Raw genomic sequence first — 17175 nt, 5'->3', positions numbered from 1 at the left:
TGAAATTAAAGTCATCCGTCACTGGGTGCCAGTACATGCCTAATATTTTCTCCTCCGCTTCATTCCATTCAACGTTCTTATTGGATCCTAGTGGGTTCAAAGCCTTGACCACACTTTCCGAACTTAATGAGAAGCGGCACAACTCGGCCTCAGCATGAATTTTCCTTACTCGTTCTGATACAGCGATAGCTTCTTTCTCGTCCGAGAAACTATCCACGTAGTCATCTAAATAGTGATACTCATTGATGGCCTGAACCGCGCGAGGATCGGCTTGTGCGTATCTTGAAGCGTTTATGGTCTTCACATGATGCGCTGAGCACGGCGAACAAGCGGCTCCGAACGTCATCACTACCATTTCGTACAGATCTGGATCTCGACGGTCATCTCCATTCCTCCACAGGAATCTCTTGGCGCATCTATCCTGGGGCTGTATCAGCACCTGATGAAACATCTCCTTTATGTCTGCGCAGACCCCGACTGCTCCTTCCCGGGAATGGAAGAGCACGGCTGGCAGAGACTAGAACTGTTGTGGGCCTTTGAGTAGAACCGAGTTCAAAGATGTATTGCCCATTTTGGCTGCGGCATCGAAGACTAGACGGATCTTTCCGGGCTTTTTTGGGTTCTCGACCCCGAAGTGCGTCAGGTACCAGATCTTGTCCCGGTTATCGGCTGCCACTTCCTGCTGCTCCAGGCGTCGTGCGTAACCCTTGTTGACGTAGTCCTCCATGATCGACTTGTAAGCCCGTGCAAAGCTGTCATCCCGTCTCATCTTCCTTTCAATTCCGACAAGTCTCTTGAGTGCCATGTTATAGCTGTCTGGCAGGCTCACTTTATCATCTTTCCACAGCAATCCAGTTTGGTATCGTTGGCCCACTCGCCTAGTCGTCTCGTCCAGGATTCCCAAAGCCCGTGCGTCGCCACTAGCTGCGACCGGTGGCGCCGGCTTCACTCCGAAATTCTCTATTTCGAAATAGTCGCTGACCATCTTCTCGAGATGATCATACTGTGGGACGGCTAGGAGGCACGATCTTTGCATTGGTGAACTCATCTGACTTCTTACAGGTCCAAAAACCACCCATCCTAGTTTGGTGGCGGCTGCATAGGGTCCTCCTGCTCCGAAGCTCCTATTTTGCATAGGTATTCCTAGGTGCGCATGGTCTAGTCCAATTAAAATCCTCGGGACCGCATTACGATACGGTTTCATCGGCAGGCGTGCAGAAGCCTTCGCCGCTTTGACATCTTCCCGACGCAGACTTTGCATCGGAAGATTGAGGTTAGAGACCGCATACACATTTTTCAAAGCATGGCGTTTCGGTCTGCCCACTCCACTAATCTGGAGGCTGACCATCTTTGTGTTCCCTTTCGCTGACTTGCCACCGAACCATTGAATGTTGAGCTGCCGACTCTCGCCTTTTAGGTTTAGGCTTCGAGTGAGCTCCTCGTCGTTCAGGGTCACGGACGAACCTTCGTCGAACACCGCGTAGGTATCCAGCCCTCCCCGTACAGCGTCACGGGCAAAATACGGAATAGTAAGTGTTCTCCATCCGGATCGACGCAACTTAGGTTCCGATGTGGCAATCCATTCCCGTCACTTGGCTGACGGCCTTCGTCCCGCTTGCGCCATGCATCCTGCGTCTGTGCAGATGCCGTAAGCGGACTTCTCTGGGCCAGATCATCTGGCTGATGTACTTGCGTGTCCACCTTCCTCCTGTCAGCGCCCGCATGTACCATGCGACCGCGTGTACCATTTGGCCATGGTCGACCGTGGAGTTGCGATGGCCGTGTGGGGTTGCCCACCCCGTCATGCAGGAGGTAGTGATGCCTCATCTGGCATCCGTAGACGTTGCACTTCCCGTTTCTCTTGCAGAACCTGGACATGTGACCGCTCTCCAGGCACGAGAAACAAATCCGATGCTTTCTTACATACTCCATACGGGCAGTCGGAGTAGCGTGGTTGAAATCCTTACAGTCCTTGATCGTGTGTTGCCCCTCGCAAATTCGGCAACTCCTGGGGTGATCTTCAAATAGATCCTGATCCTTCTGACTGGTGCTGGCGTGCAATACCCTACGCTTAGGATCCTTGCTGTCGCCGCTCGTAATAGTGCACACTAATTTAGCGAGTTCGTTTAGCCATTCGCTTAAGTGCGCAACAGTTGGGTAGCACCCTATTACGGCGGCGTGCCTGGCCCAATCCAACCTTTTGCTCAGTGGTAGCTTGGCGATCAGCTCTTTTATCAAGGTAGGATTTCCTAGGTGCTGCTCCCCGTTCGGGCTTGACTGTAGAAACGCTGCGAGATTGCTGACCCGTATTGCAAACGGCACGATCTTTATTATATTGTGTTCTTGGATCGGCTGCACCTCTCGCACGCTTTCCAGTTGGCTACGTATCAGTTGCTCCGGGCGTCCATATCGGAAACGTAGCTGATCCATTACAGCCTGAACGTTATTCGGGTGTATAAGCAGCGACTTGACAGATGCTCGCGCTTCACCCTTCAGGGCTTTCACTAGCCTCTGGTTGTTCTCCAACGCAGTACAATTATACGCCGCCGTCGTCTCCGTGAACGCGCATTGGAATATTGGCCATTTCTCAGGCTGACCTTCAAACTCTGGAAGATCAGGCAGTCTGCGCGGCGTCCATCCAATTAACGGGCTCGGCGAAGCTATTCCGTATGAACCAGTTGATTGCGGGGGTACCATCAGGTTGCGAAGAGGTTCCCGCGGTGCTTGTATGTAGCTTAGTGCTGGCTGCACAGTAGCCGTCACGCAGCATGGTGTGGAATAGCTAAACGTTGTACTATTTGTACTGAGTGTGACTTGTTGCCCTATTGCCAGATTTCCACTCGATTGTGGCGGCAGGTTTCCACTCAATAATGGCGGCAACTGTTCATGTAAAAATGGCGTCACTGACTCAGCCAAATTCGGTGCCAGATTTCCACTCAACAATGGCGGCAGATTTCCACTCAAATTCTGCGCCGGCGTTCCGCTCAAACATGGCGGCGCATTCGCCGCACCGCTCGCTCCTATACCGCTTGATCCGTTTTTAACGGGATCCCTCGCGGCTGCATCTTGCCCTTCACCTGACCTCGCCTTTTGAAGCTCCCTTTCCAAGGTAGCGATCCTCTCCATCAGCGCCGCAAACTTGGCGGTTGTGGTGTCCGTATCCTGGCCTGATCTATCAGGCTTTGGAGCACCACTTGGGGTTAATCCCGGTTGCTTTGGAGTCCGTGGCCGCTGCAGCTCACCGCCTGATAAGCCCGGCACATTCTTCGGAGTGCTGGCTGATGTGGTCGCGGTGGTCGTAGTTGCAGTTGCGGTAGCTCCCGTCTGTCCAATTCGGGGGCTCCGCCGGGGTGAATGTGAAGTCGGCATTGCACGATAAAGGAGTGCGAATAAAAGAAATGACGCCGACCGAAAGAGATCCCCTGGGAGTTGCCTTTAACGTTGCTTAGCCAACACCGAAACAAGAAAGCCAGTCTTGTAGCGTAGAACAATAGCATAAACAAACGACGATGTTTTATTCTGTATGAAATACATATATCAGATTTAACCTATTTTCACAATCAGTTTTACATACCGCAGTCTCGCCTCCCAGTCTCTTTGATCTCTCCAATCGGAATAAATCTGAGCGGGAGATTCTAGCTTACAATTCACCATTTCGTGTGACCGCATTTAGCTTTACATATAATCTCTCTAACGATTTACAACATCGAAAACAAATACTGAAATACTTGGCGCTACATTTAAATTTACTAAACCTCGAGCGTTATGTTAATCCGTTCCACGACAGTTCCGTTTTAGCAATGTTGCAAATTTCACATTCATTTATTATATTCTGAATTAATTTTTGATAATCAGGAAAATAAAATTTTTCTGTAAACCATTAAGTAGTTTTTTCGATTCCTGGATGTAAGAGGTCTTTGTGTCGTTTCAATATTTTTTCTTTAAAGTCTGCGTATGTCAGTATGTCTTCAAGTCTTGCCGTACATCTTACTAATTTCGTCAAATGACTTGCATGAATATAAGGAAATCTGAATCGTTATGGAAATATATTGCGCTCTTTTTGGTACATAGGTATTACTTAATTATCTCTCATGACAAATATTTAATCTGATAATCGAATTCGTTTAATTTTATTTTCATATTTCATATTTGGTTCTTTTATATTATTCAGCCAGACTAAAGGTTTATGGTCGCTTTATATTTCAAAAAACCTACCGAATAAATATGAATATTAATGATAAATATTGCTTAAAGTTCTTTTTCAATAGTCGCGTAATTTATTTCGTGCTCGTTAAGAGTTCTGCTAGCATAACACATTAAGTTTTTTTTTATTTTATTGATATAATATCCTAGCTCTGCAAGCGTAAGCTTATTATTATTGCGCTAGTCACTTGGACAAAAAATTGCTTATTACATTTTTATATGATACTTAAAAGCTAACAATTTTCAAAATCATTAAATTAGCGAACTATTAACATTTAATTCTTAAATACTATATACATTTTTATTTTTATTATGATTAATTTATATGTTTTTTTTACGTTTTTGTGATTTTTACCTAATATTACTTATTTATACTTTTATTGTGATTTTTTGAATTCTTTAATTTTAATTGAGAATTGAGTTGCGCTTCTAATAGTTTTAAATTGATGGGGAAGATTGTTCCGTAAACGGATGCTGTTATTAAAAAACTGCCTCTTCGAACAAAGCGTTAAAGTACGAGGGCATAGGTAATTAATCGTTCTTTGGGAAGTAGCAGGAAGTAGCTTCCGATATAGATAAATCGGTTCTCGAGTCGTCACAATTATGTGAAAGTATACCGAAGTTCTAAAATCTATCCAGTTGGTTAAGTTTAGGTCAAGAATTTTATAAGTTAAATGTGATACATGGTCATATCGTCTTAAATTAAACATATAACGGACAATTGCGTTGAAGGCAACGCGCGTATCACGCACTAACAGTGACCAAACATTTTTATGCCATAGAAGAGAGTGGGAACAAGAATAGCTTTAGAGATTAATAATCATATTTGTTCAGGTACAAATGATTTTGATGCTGAAAGCTGACCCAACAAACCATATGGTCGACCAGTTGCTTTAGCTATATGCTTGCTCCAATTGACAATTGACAAATCACATAAATCAGGCAAAAACCACGTCTCGGACAGACATATCACATCTACATTTGACTGGGAAAAAATGAATCTGAACTCATCTATTTTATTAAGTAAGCTTTGTGCATTTAGGTGAGCGACTTTAAGACCCTTTCGGTAATTACTAATAGTTTTCATCAGGGCACCAGTTATGGAACTACCTGTCTCATCCTGCATTGAAAAAATAAAAGGTTATTGGAGGCGCAAACTCAATATTTAAAGGAATGACATTAAAATAAAAGTAGATTTTCTGATAAGAAACTAATACTAAACCTATTTTAATTAAGAGTGCTGTGCTTGCTAATTTAAGAGCGAAACTATTTTAAACACCTGCAGCGCCATCAGATCCAGCTGAAGAGGCAGTGGGAGAGGCGGTTGAAGAGAGGGGGAGATCTGAAGACTTTTTTTGGGATGTAAGAGACAAAAGCTCCTCGATGCGATCGATGCAGTGATCGCCCTCTCCTTTATTGCAGCGGACGTATACAACGCCACACCGAGTAAACACTGCTGAGAGAACTTTTTGTTTTTTCATCCGCATGGCTACTTTGAAAATTCGGTAATTCTCTCTCGAAAGTTGCTCTTAACATAAATTACAGCGTCAGAATTGAAACCCAATATATGCAAGCTTAGTTGTTTTTTATGCTCGCGACGGTATAACCCAAGTTTGCGTAGAAGGGTGATTTTCTCATTTTCAAATTTCATAATGATGACATGCGTTTGTTGTGATTTTCGGGCTCGGAAAATTTCCCGTACCCTTGGTGGAGGAGCCAGTTGCAGGTTATAGCATAACTGTACCCAAAACAGTCATAGAAACGAAACTATTGTTACATGAATTCTACACTATTGAGTGTCAAATTTGCATCAATAATATGAGTATTAAATGAATACTCTTAAAAGTATTAAATTGAAACTTTCGGTATAGAAATGAAACTACAAAATATTTAGTTTTTACTATTTCGTATGAACTTAATACTAATGAGTATTAGGTTAATACCACTTTTTATACCCGTTACTCGAAGAGTAAAAGGGTATATTAGATTCGTGCAAAAGTATGTAACAGCTAGAAGGAAGCGTTTCCGACCCCATAAAGTATATATATTCTTGATCAGGGGCATTAGCCGAGTCGATCTAGCCATGTCCGTCTCTCCGTCTGTCCGTCTGTATGAACGCTGAGATCTCAGAAACTACAAAAGCTAGAAGGTTGAGATTTCCCACACATATTCTTTGGCTTCCTACGCAGCGCAAGTTTATTTTAGCCGAGCGCCACGCCCCCTCTAACGCCCACAATCGCCCACTAACGATTTTAAAATGGGTCCTGCGCCCACATCTTAAAACATTTCCGAGAAGTATAAATGCAATTTTGTTGTGTATATTTATACCTATCGAAATGTAGAAGACATTTTTCAAATCGGACCATTCATTAAAAAGTTATACGCAATCAAAATTTATATATCTATCTCCCTCGCACTCCCTTTAGCTGAGTTACGATTATTAGTCGGGACACCAACCCGAGTACAGCGTTCGCACTCCCTTTAGCTGAGTGACGGGTATTAGATAGTCGGGACACCAACCCGACTATAGCGTTCTCTCTTGTTTATACTACATCTAGTGTATTTTTAATAGAACGCTTAGAGAGTTAACACTTTTGATTTTTTTTTTTGGGTGTGGTTGTAGAGAGCTCGTGCATTTTCTTACTCCACAAAAGGGCTGCATGTTTTGCCTCTAGACCTCCAACTCGCTCGGTCCAGCCGCTCAACCCGCTCACTCAACCGATCTCTCTGAGTTCAAAGATCGACCACGTCGCGTTTCAAATTAGTGACTCGAGCAAACATCTGTTTAACCTCACCAGAGATCAGCTCCACGCGATCCATGAGGCTGCTGAGGATGCGCTGCTCTGCATCCCGGACGTGGTTCGCGATTTGGTCGGTCTGCTCTTGGAAGCGGACCTAAAGCAGCTCCAACAGTTGTGGTAAGTGGACGTCAGAAACTCGGTCGCTAGCTGTTCCAGCGTTGTTCCGGGTGCGCTTCGTCGGCGGTGCAGTGGAAGTCGACAACATTTTGCAGCAGTGTATTTCTTTTGGTTTTTTTTAATGTGTGGTGGATAGGCCGAATTGTGCTTTCTGCTTTGCGTTCTGCGTTACAGCTGTTTGAGTGTTTCTTGTTATTCTTTCGTTTTTGAGTTTTTCTTCAGCAGGCTTTTATTTTCGTTTATTTGTGTGTGATTGCTACTAAAGATTTTAACTTTTGCTTTTAGTGTTTTTAATGTGTTTAACCAAAACGTATTTGCCAATTTTAGTTTGTAGTGGCTTTATGTTTGTTTTGATTAGGGAAGTGTAGGGTAATTTGACGAGTAGGGTAATGTGAAGAACTCGTCGAATCTCACATGTGACGTCACGTTAAAAATTCCAATTAAATGTAGTCGTCTCCTCTCATCGTGTCGACAATGTTTTTACAATAATATTATTAAGAAGTCCCGTAATTTGTTTGTGTGGTAATTTTTTCTAAAAAGGTGGTGCACAAACTAGCAAAGCCTATTCAATTTATTTGTGTTTCAGCAGTGCCAGAGCGAAGATGAGTAAATAATAAAATCAGATAAATATATGCTCGTACAAATGAGATCTTAATCAACAGTTTTTGGTACTTGGCGTTTTTTTTTGTTTGCGCCGTTTGAGAGTGACGCCGTTTTTCCTCCAAGTGTACCTTGTAGGGTATTGTGACGAACCTTTTATATTGTATGGTGACAAATATTTTTTATTCACAAATTTTAATTGTTATTGTTCTCTAATATTACCTGATAACATTAAATGCTGCAGTTTTATTGTAGTTTTGTATTGATTTTAGTCGTGCCGTCAGTTGGATAGGATGGCTCACGCCAAAAGCTGTGGGATCTAACTCCGATTGATTTTCGTTGCGTTGGAATTTCTAATCGTACTTTCACAGAAATATGCTCAGTGGATGTAAGCAACTTTTTGCTTTTACACTTTTGAAAAATATTGATTTTTGTAAAAATTACATTAAACAAGAAAGGAAGCTACCTTCGGCCAGCCGAAGCTTATATACCCTTGCAGATAAAGTAATACTCACTCGGTGCAGTTCCAGGGATTCCAGATTCAGCGTTTCTATTTTTGAATTTTGTTTTTAAGTAGTCAAGAATTAAAACGCCTACTTCCTACAAACTAACAATGAATTTTCTTATATATATTTTTGAATATTCCTATGGGAGCCTTAAGATATAGTGGTCCGATCCGGCTCGCTCCGACATATGTACTACCTGCAATAGAAAGAAGACTTTCGGGAAAGTTTCATCGCGATAGCTTTAAAACTGAGAGACTTGTTCGCATAGAAACGGACAGACGGACAGACGGACATGGCTAGATAGACTCGGCTATTGGTGCTGATCAAGAATATATATACTTTATTTGGTCGGAAACGTCTCCTTCACTGCGTTGCAAACATCTGACTGAAATTATAATACCCTCTACAAGGGTATAAAAATCGAATCATTCGTCACCTTATTTTGTTCGACGATATTGCGGATATATCCAAGAAATTTGTGACTTTTGCGGAGCGGCAGAAAAACACGACTGTTGGCTTGTTCAAATGATATTGGTTTAAGATTTTGTGACAGTACTGCTCCTATAGCCATGTTACTTGCGTCCATTGTTAGAGAAAATGGTTTATTAAAGTCGGGATAAATTAAAATTGGATCTGAGGTAATTAAAACTTTCATTTTTTCAAATGCTTCTATGTAAGGTTTTTCTTTATTATTGTGGCGCCTTTCTTTAATTTCACTGTCATAGTTTTTACGATATCTGCAAAGTCTGGTATGAATTTTCGATAAAATCCACACAATCCTATAAATGATTTAATTACTTTTGGGGATTTTGGTATTGGAAAATTTATAATGGCACTTATCTTTTGTGGGTTTGGTTTAATACCTCTAGTAGCTACTACGTGACCTAAACACTCTGTTTCCTATTTCATTCCACACAATCCTATAAATGATTTAATTACTTTTGGGGATTTTGGTATTGGAAAATTTATAATGGCACTTATCTTTTGTGGGTTTGGTTTAATACCTCTATTAGCTACTACGTGACCTAAAAACTCTGTTTCCTATTTCATGAATTCACATTTGTCTAGTACACTCATAAAAAAAAATCGAAGAATTTCCTTAAAATCTAGAAAATTCTTTCTTGAATTTTTGCCAAAGGCGACCTCACCTTTGTTTCAAGAAATGGTTTTTTTAAAAAGGCACCATTAAAACAAGAAAAAATATTTCTTGTTTTAAGAAATTAAATTTCTTAAAACAAGAAAGGGTTTTTTATAATGCCACCATAAAAACAAGAAAAAGTATTTCTTAAAACAAGAAAGGCGATTCTTGTTTCAAAGGTGGTTTGTTTCTTGTTTCAAGAAATTAAATTTCTGAAAACAAGAAAGGGTTTTTTAGAAAGGCACCTTTTAAACAAGAAAAATTCTTTCTTGTTTAAATTTCCTTTCAAGAAATTTTATTTCTTGATTTAAGAAATAATATTTCTTGAAAGGAAGTTTTATATTAACACTGAAACCCTAAAAATAAAATGTAACTTGGTTTTTTCTTTTGCATATTATATTTATTTACATTTAAAACATTTAACACTTAACATTTAAACATTTTTAAATAACACATTTTTGACTCAAGAAAACATTATTATTACCCAAGGTCTGTTGAACTTCATATGACCTAAGGTGATCCATTTTCTTCGCCTTTCCTCATCTATAAAAAAAGAGTTATCAATGATTTGTTTTTAGATAAACAACTTTTTTGAAATAATGTAATGTTAATAATAGCCAAAATACAAACACGTTGGACAGACGACCGAGAGAGAGGAGCAAGACGGGTAGAAAATGAAGGGTTGAAAATCGAATTTCAGAGAGAGAGAGGCACGGGAGATACACGTACATACATACATATATATTTACATACAGTCCTTTGCGCGAAGGGAGACCGAATGTAAGCAGGGCAGATCGTGTCAGTTTTAAGAAGGTGAAGAGAGAAACGTCGCGACGCGTAGGTCAAGCGAGCGAGAGAGAGGAGCAGAGAGGGTTGAAAATCGGGTTTCAGATCGGGTGAGCCGCGTACATGCATAGATATTTACATGCATACATAAGTATGTCAAACAAATACAACATATTTTTCTTACCTTAGAAGGTTTTAAAACAAAATTACAGCTTCGACAAACAAATTATTTGGCTGTTGCAACTGCAGGTATTTTCACTCTGAAAAATAAATAAAATGCGAGTAATAAGATAAAGTTATTATAGAACTGTACACCCACAAATTTATGTACAAATGTATGTATGTACGTAGCTCTTAGCTAAAAAACAATTCACCTAAATTGGTATACGCTTGGTAAAGAGATTTGAAATTTATCCTTTAATTACATACATACAATTGTACGCCCGCTATACAAAAAATTATATACATATTTACATACCTTTGAATATTCGGAAAAAGGCTTCACCTCTTATCCGCTTGAAAATCACGTCCATCACTCACGAATTTTTTTCACAACTGAAGCTCGGGTGATCAGAGAAGTCGGGCCGAGTAGGCCCTTCGTCCCACTTCGTTTTTCTTGTCGTTAACATTCGGCAGCCGAAGGAAGTCAATGGCTACTTTCCTATATTCTAGGGTCATTTCATTCATATATTCAAAGGTGATTTTGTCCTTAAATACGTACAAAAATGTTTTGGCTGCGACGGCAAAACAAACATATGAGATTTTCATTTTTCTATTTTTAAGAAAAATTCTTTCTTGAATTTTTTCCATCAAGAAAGGTTTTCTGTATTCAAAGGACAATTTTCTAATAACAAGAAATTTTTTTTCTATTTTCAAAGGTAGGCCGATTCAATGGCGAGATTTCCAAAATTTAGAAATTAATTTTTATGAGTGTAGTAATTTTAAATAAGCATCACGTAATTTTTGAAATACCTTTTTCAATGATAAAATGTGTTCGTCCAATAAAGTGGAAAAAATTATAATATCATCTAGATATACCAAACAATCTGTATAGATTAAATCTTCTAATAAATTGTTCATACATCCTTGGAAAGTGGCGGGGCGTTTTTAAGACCAAATGGCATTCGTGTGTATTCGTAATGACCGTGTTTTGTTAAGAATGCTGTTTTAGCTATTGAATCTGGTTCCATTTGAATTTGATGGAATCCTTTGGCTAAATCAATGGTAGTGAAATATTGACATCTTCCCAATTTGTCTAATATTTCATCCATTCTGGGTATCGGAAATTTATCATTGATAGTGATCTCATTTAAATTTCTGTAATCCACTACTAATCTAAACTTCATTTTGCCTGATGCATCGCTCTTTTTTGGAACTATCCAAATAGGTGAACAATAGTGAGATTTTGATTTACGAATTATTCCCTGTTCAATCATTTCATTTATTTGTTTATTAACTTCTTCGTCAAAGGTTTGGGGGTATTTATATGGCTTCCTATATACTGGGTCTTCATGTTTTGTTTGTATTGAATGTTTAATAGTACTTGTAAAAGTCAAATTCTCACCTTCCTTGTACTGTATTCAAATAAAACTTTCTTTAAATTTTCTTTTTCTTCCTCATTCAAATGTTCTAATCTGTATTCATTGCATTCTTTTAATTCATTATTAATGGCAAAATTAAATGATTGGTCCTTTGATAAGGGCGGATTAAGGCATTCTAATGCGGTCTTATCCTCTTCAATCTCCTTTTTAACTGATGGTGGACTAAGGCATTTTACTGCGGTCTTGTCCTTTCCTACATCGTTCTCACCATATTTCATATAAAGTAATGTATCTCCTAACGTCACTGTTTCTTCTTCGTAATTTATTTTTGCTTTACTTTCTTTCAAATAATCTCTACCTATTAAAATGTCATAATTTTCAGAGAATTTATGTAAACAAAATTTTTGTTTAACTGGACAGATTTTACATGGATCCAATGTAATACTTTTATTTAATTCCATTGAACCATTTATTGTGAATACTTTTAATTTTTCATCTTGTTCCTGATTATTTCCAAAATTCTGCGTCATTATATTGATAGATGACCCTGTATCTATCATAGCTCTAAGAAGTTTTCCTTTAATCATTACTCTGACATATGGGCAACACTTTCTGTATCCGAGGCAGTTTGCTGAAAATTTACATCCATTCTATTCTGTGCACTGTCACTCTCTCATTGTCTTTTAACAGGTGTATTCGGAGAATTATTGGAAGTTGATGCTTGGAAATTTAAGGGGTTTTGGGCCCTGCCTTGATCTAAGTTCCTCCTAAACTCTTGATAATTTCCCTGATTTTGGAGGGGAATTTGATTTCTATTTGGTGAACTTTGAGAAGTTGTTGAATTATAATTAATATTGTTGTTTCTTGGATAACTAAAAGAGTGGGAATTGTTCCTTTGATAATAATAATTTTGAGGTGTATTCCCCGAGTTCCTTCGACTATCGTTGCGCCTGGGTTTATAATTATCAAAAGGGTCAGCATCCCAGTGACCTAGAATAATTGCCCTTCTTTTAAATTGGCAATTGTTGTTATATCTTTTTTGGACAAGGAAGTATACAATCTATCAGGAAGTTTTCTTTCGATACAATCCCTAATTGTTTTTTTAAGGAACTTGTGTAAATTAGCTTGTCTGTTGGATCTGATTCTAGTTTTAACTTATTGTGTACATTTGATGATCTGGATTTTAGTTTGTTTACGAACTTACTGATGCTTCCTTGGTATGGGGTGTCACGAACGTGCTGTATGATGTCCTCGTATGGCCTGTAATCCTTGAAAGCTTTAATTAGGGCCACTTTTGACTGCCTGCGCGGAATCGACGATGGTCCTCTCAATGGCTCCATAGATGATGTGGGTTTGGCGAACATCTTGAGTAGGGTAAAATTGCAGTAAATACTCTCCTCTGGCAATATAGCGACTTAATTCCGATGGGTTTCCGTCGAAATAAGGTAGCCCTTTGATTTGTCCGATTAGTTGATTCAGATGAAGCTCAGACAACTGCGGTAGCACTGGTGGGTTTGCCATGTTTAAGGTTTTTTTTATTTTATTTTCAGTATTGACATTTTTTTTAAATTTCAAGCGCGTATTGACCGAGTTGGATTTTTATTTTTGTTTCTGCGTGCGAAAATTACACATAGATTCTTTAGCGGATCTCGATATTCGTCGTTTTGTATATTCACGTATTTTTAGCTGATCAGGACAAACTAGTCGTGTAGTAATATCCTTTAGTTGATCAGTACCGATGACTTTTAAAATGAATTCAAGATCCTACCGACTGCGCCAATAAAAAGTTTGCACCATAAGTTTTAAAATAAAAAAAAAAAACTTTATTTAATTTATTTTTAAACTGGTTACAATTATAATTTTTTATTAGGAAGAACACTGACTGTCCTTAGACAAGTCTCAAACTGAACTCGCTTCTAAGATTAAACTTCTTTGACGATAATACCTCGGTTCTGAGCTTAAGAGCTTTCTATAAGTGGAGTTAGCTTTAATTTACTGAGTTTTATCAAAGAGTATACATTATATAGAGAGGGCATAACTCTGACTTTCTGTTCAAACTGTTGTCGGCAAGGGGAAAAGGGGGAAAGGGCTTGTTCTATTTTTAGAATTCGTTTATTGAGTACACAATGCATAAGTGTAAGTGGGCTTTGTGTGTATGTGTGCGAGAACGTGGCAACACATTTTCGACAAAATTTCATTTTTGTAATTTTGATAATCGAGGGCCAACAACTTTTAAAAGTCGAATAGGGTTTTCTGTCAAATACTTTCAACTCGGTCTATGGTCGTGCTAGTAAAAAGCGTTGATCAGCGATGTCGATGCGTGTTCGATCCCCGCAAAGGGCAGACGATTTCTAATATTGTTTTTTTTTTTTTTATGTCTCGAAATATATATTTTTTATTTTATTTAAGCTAAAAAATAATTAATGAATATAAAAAAGTTTAATTTTTAAAATAAGAAAAGAGTGTAACAGGACTAAAAAATCAAAACATTTTAGTTCGCGAAAATATTTTTTGAATATCTATCTATTTAGGTGTAGGGTCTTGCAAAAAAAATAAAAATTTTTAATATAGTTTTTCTTGTAGATTAACATCTTAAGATTATACAAAAAAGTTTTAAGTCAATCAAAAAGAACTTTGGAAGTTAGGATAAAAAAATAATTTTTGATTTTGAACGGCTTAATAAAATATTTAAAGTAAGAAAATAAAAAATAAAACTTCCCAGGGGGCGGGTTTTTTCTATTCTTTAATCGAAATGTAAAAGCAGAATGGAAATTCGTCAATTTTTGGCGGAGATACAGTGAACACCGCAAAACGTCTTTTTTTTAAGTGCTCTATACGTGTTTTACATGTGAAATGTTTTTCTCGAAAGCACGTTTTTTAAAGTCCGTGTTCATCGGCATTTCTAAACGGCTCAACCGATCGTTTTTAAATTTGTCGCATATTTTTCTGCATAAAAAAAACCCGCCCTCAGGGAAGCGTTTTTTTTTCAAACTTTAAATATTTTTTTAATCATTTTTGGCGGTGGTAAAGAAATTAGTCGATGTTATTTAAATGAGACTCAATAATATACAAAAGGTTTGAATGAAATCCATCTTACCAGTTTTTATAGAATAAAAAAAAAAAAAAATACAAAATAGAAAAAATCAACAAAAAAATTACAAAATAGAAAAAAAAACAAAAAAAAAAAGAGAAAATAGAAAAAACCAACAAAAAAAATAGAAAATAGAAAAAAACAAAAAAAATTACAAAATAGAAAATCAACAAAAAATACAAAATAGAAAAAAACAAAAAAAAATAGAAAATAGAAAAAATCAACAAAAAAATTACAAAATAGAAAAAAACAAAAAAAAATACAAAATAGGAAAAATCAACAAAAAAATTACAAAATAGAAAAACAAAACCCTCTTAGAAACCAAAAAAAAAAAAAAAAAGTTACCCCTCGCAAAAATCGAAATTCTACAACGGGATTCGATCCCCGTACCGCTTAGATTGGTAGTCAGATGTCTTATCCACTGGGCCAAATGGCAAGCAGTGCTGGGGCCGACTAGATTCCAAGTAGAATCGAGCAGTGCGGGTTCTACTGTTAAAATGCGGGTTCCACCGCTAGAACCCGCCATACGACAGACTCCTTTGTATGACATGTCCTCTCTATATATTTATACTCTTTGGTTTTATAATTGCTTTTTGGATTGTTGATTGATATTGCACCGGCGACTCAATCCGTTTGTTTAGTCTAAATCTTTTGGGGGTTCTTTCCTTTATTTTTTCTGCCATTGGAGAAGAGGAAAATCGAGTCTTTTAAATATCGCAAAAAAAAAAATAAAACCTGCCAAAAACAATTGAATTTTTTTCATGAACACAAATAGAGCATCGAAAATATCTAAAACTTGGTTTTATTACACTAGCTATAGAAGTGTATAACGAAACCACAGAAGACACTCAATTAACACAAGTCACTCATAAACAAAACACTCAGTCATGCGTTGGATAGGATGGAAAGCTCGGTCGCGCGGAACTGCCGCAAGGCATTGCTTCGCGCGACTTCAGCCGCCTTCTCCACCTGCCCGTTTCTCCTTCTCTCCAGACGTCTTAACGTCTTCATGATGTTGGCAGCGAATTCTGCCGTTGCGTCCCAAAAGTCCTGGCTGACCAGCATTATTGGAACCAGTGTGTTGACTTCCACGCTGACTCCCGTTCAGTGTTGGGAAAGGTACTGCGTTTTTTTTACCTAGGTAAGGTAAAAGGTGTTGGGCAAAAATAAATACCTAGGTAAGGTAAAGGTACTTAAATTTCCCAGTACCTAGGTAAAGGTAAAAGTAAAAATATTGTTTTTTTTTAATTTTTATAATTTTTTTTGTTTTGTTCAATGTAATCATTTAAACTTAAAAGAAGACTAGTTTTCAGTTTTTAGTCGTCTTAATCAAACAATATCTTTTCATTTCATTTAAATTTAAATGTTATAATTTTGTGCATATATTTTTAAAACACGCGGCATGAATAATTGTATGCACGTATCACTTCATTAATGTATTTATGAAACCCTCATGTACATATTTGGCGCGCAAAAATTCCGTAAGTAGAAACATTGACTATATATTGTGCCGTTTGTTTACGTACATACGGCATTTTTGCGCGCCAAATACACTTTGGTTTCATAAATAAATTGATGTAGTGATGGGAACATACATACGTGCACAAAATTAAATAAAATAAAACTGCGATTAGTTTTAACTTCACAAAACAAACAATAGAACGGCTGAATTCCAATGACTTTTAATGCTCCGTTCCGACTATTACAATTTCGAAACGAAACGATACAATGAAACGATACTACAGTGTCGCAGTCAGACTTGGCTATTTTAAATCATAGCAATGTTTAATACCTATGTAAGTACCTTAATAATTCCAAAGGTATATAAAAATCTGTAGCTAGGTAAGGTAAAATGTACTCAATTATTTTTATACCTAGGTAAGGTAAAAGGTACCACTAAATTGTACCTAGGTACGTACCTAGGTAAAAGTATCTAGGTATGTCCCAACACTGCTCCCGTTGCATCTTGGAGAGCCTTTCGTTCGTGCACTCAGAAAAAAAATCGCCCTAAATTTTAGAAAATCGCCATACTTTGAAAATCGCCTTGAAATTCAGAAAATATTTCTATTTTTCAGAAATATTTTTCTAAATAATAAGAAAAACTTACCCTGATTAGATTAACTCCTCTTGTTATCCACTTTTAGATAAATTTTCTGTTATTCAGAAATTTTTCTTTCAAACTAAGAAAAAATCGCCTTACATTTTAGAAAATTGGCCCAATCGGTAGCCTAGGGGTCTAATGCGAGCGGATTATTTGTTTTCTACGCTTATATTCGGAAGCGTGTGTTCGATCCCACGTCGAGGCGGACATTTTTTGCGTCTTTTATTTTTTTTGCGCATTAAAATGTATACTTTAATACAAATAAGGATTTAGGTAAGCTAACACACACAT

General features: G+C 37.8%; 1 protein-coding gene and 1 long non-coding RNA gene across 4 annotated transcripts in view; one reads left to right on the top strand and one right to left on the bottom strand.

The window, feature by feature from the left end:
- LOC108054102 (lipase 3) overlaps positions 1–17175 on the top strand; it is a 96168-nt gene that overhangs the window by 41197 nt on the left and 37796 nt on the right. The window lies entirely within an intron of this gene.
- LOC138912029 (uncharacterized) lies at positions 9612–10708 on the bottom strand. Its single transcript, XR_011417666.1, has 3 exons — positions 10630–10708; positions 10336–10411; positions 9612–9908 (listed from the first exon to the last, which is right to left on the bottom strand). It is a non-coding gene; the product is annotated as an uncharacterized lncRNA (long non-coding RNA).

Source organism: Drosophila takahashii, chromosome 2L (assembly GCF_030179915.1).
Source record: "Drosophila takahashii strain IR98-3 E-12201 chromosome 2L, DtakHiC1v2, whole genome shotgun sequence".
In the NCBI taxonomy this organism is placed as follows: domain Eukaryota; kingdom Metazoa; phylum Arthropoda; class Insecta; order Diptera; family Drosophilidae; genus Drosophila; species Drosophila takahashii.
Note: the sequence above shows the minus strand (reverse complement) of the source record. Positions and strands in the feature narration are given on the sequence as shown.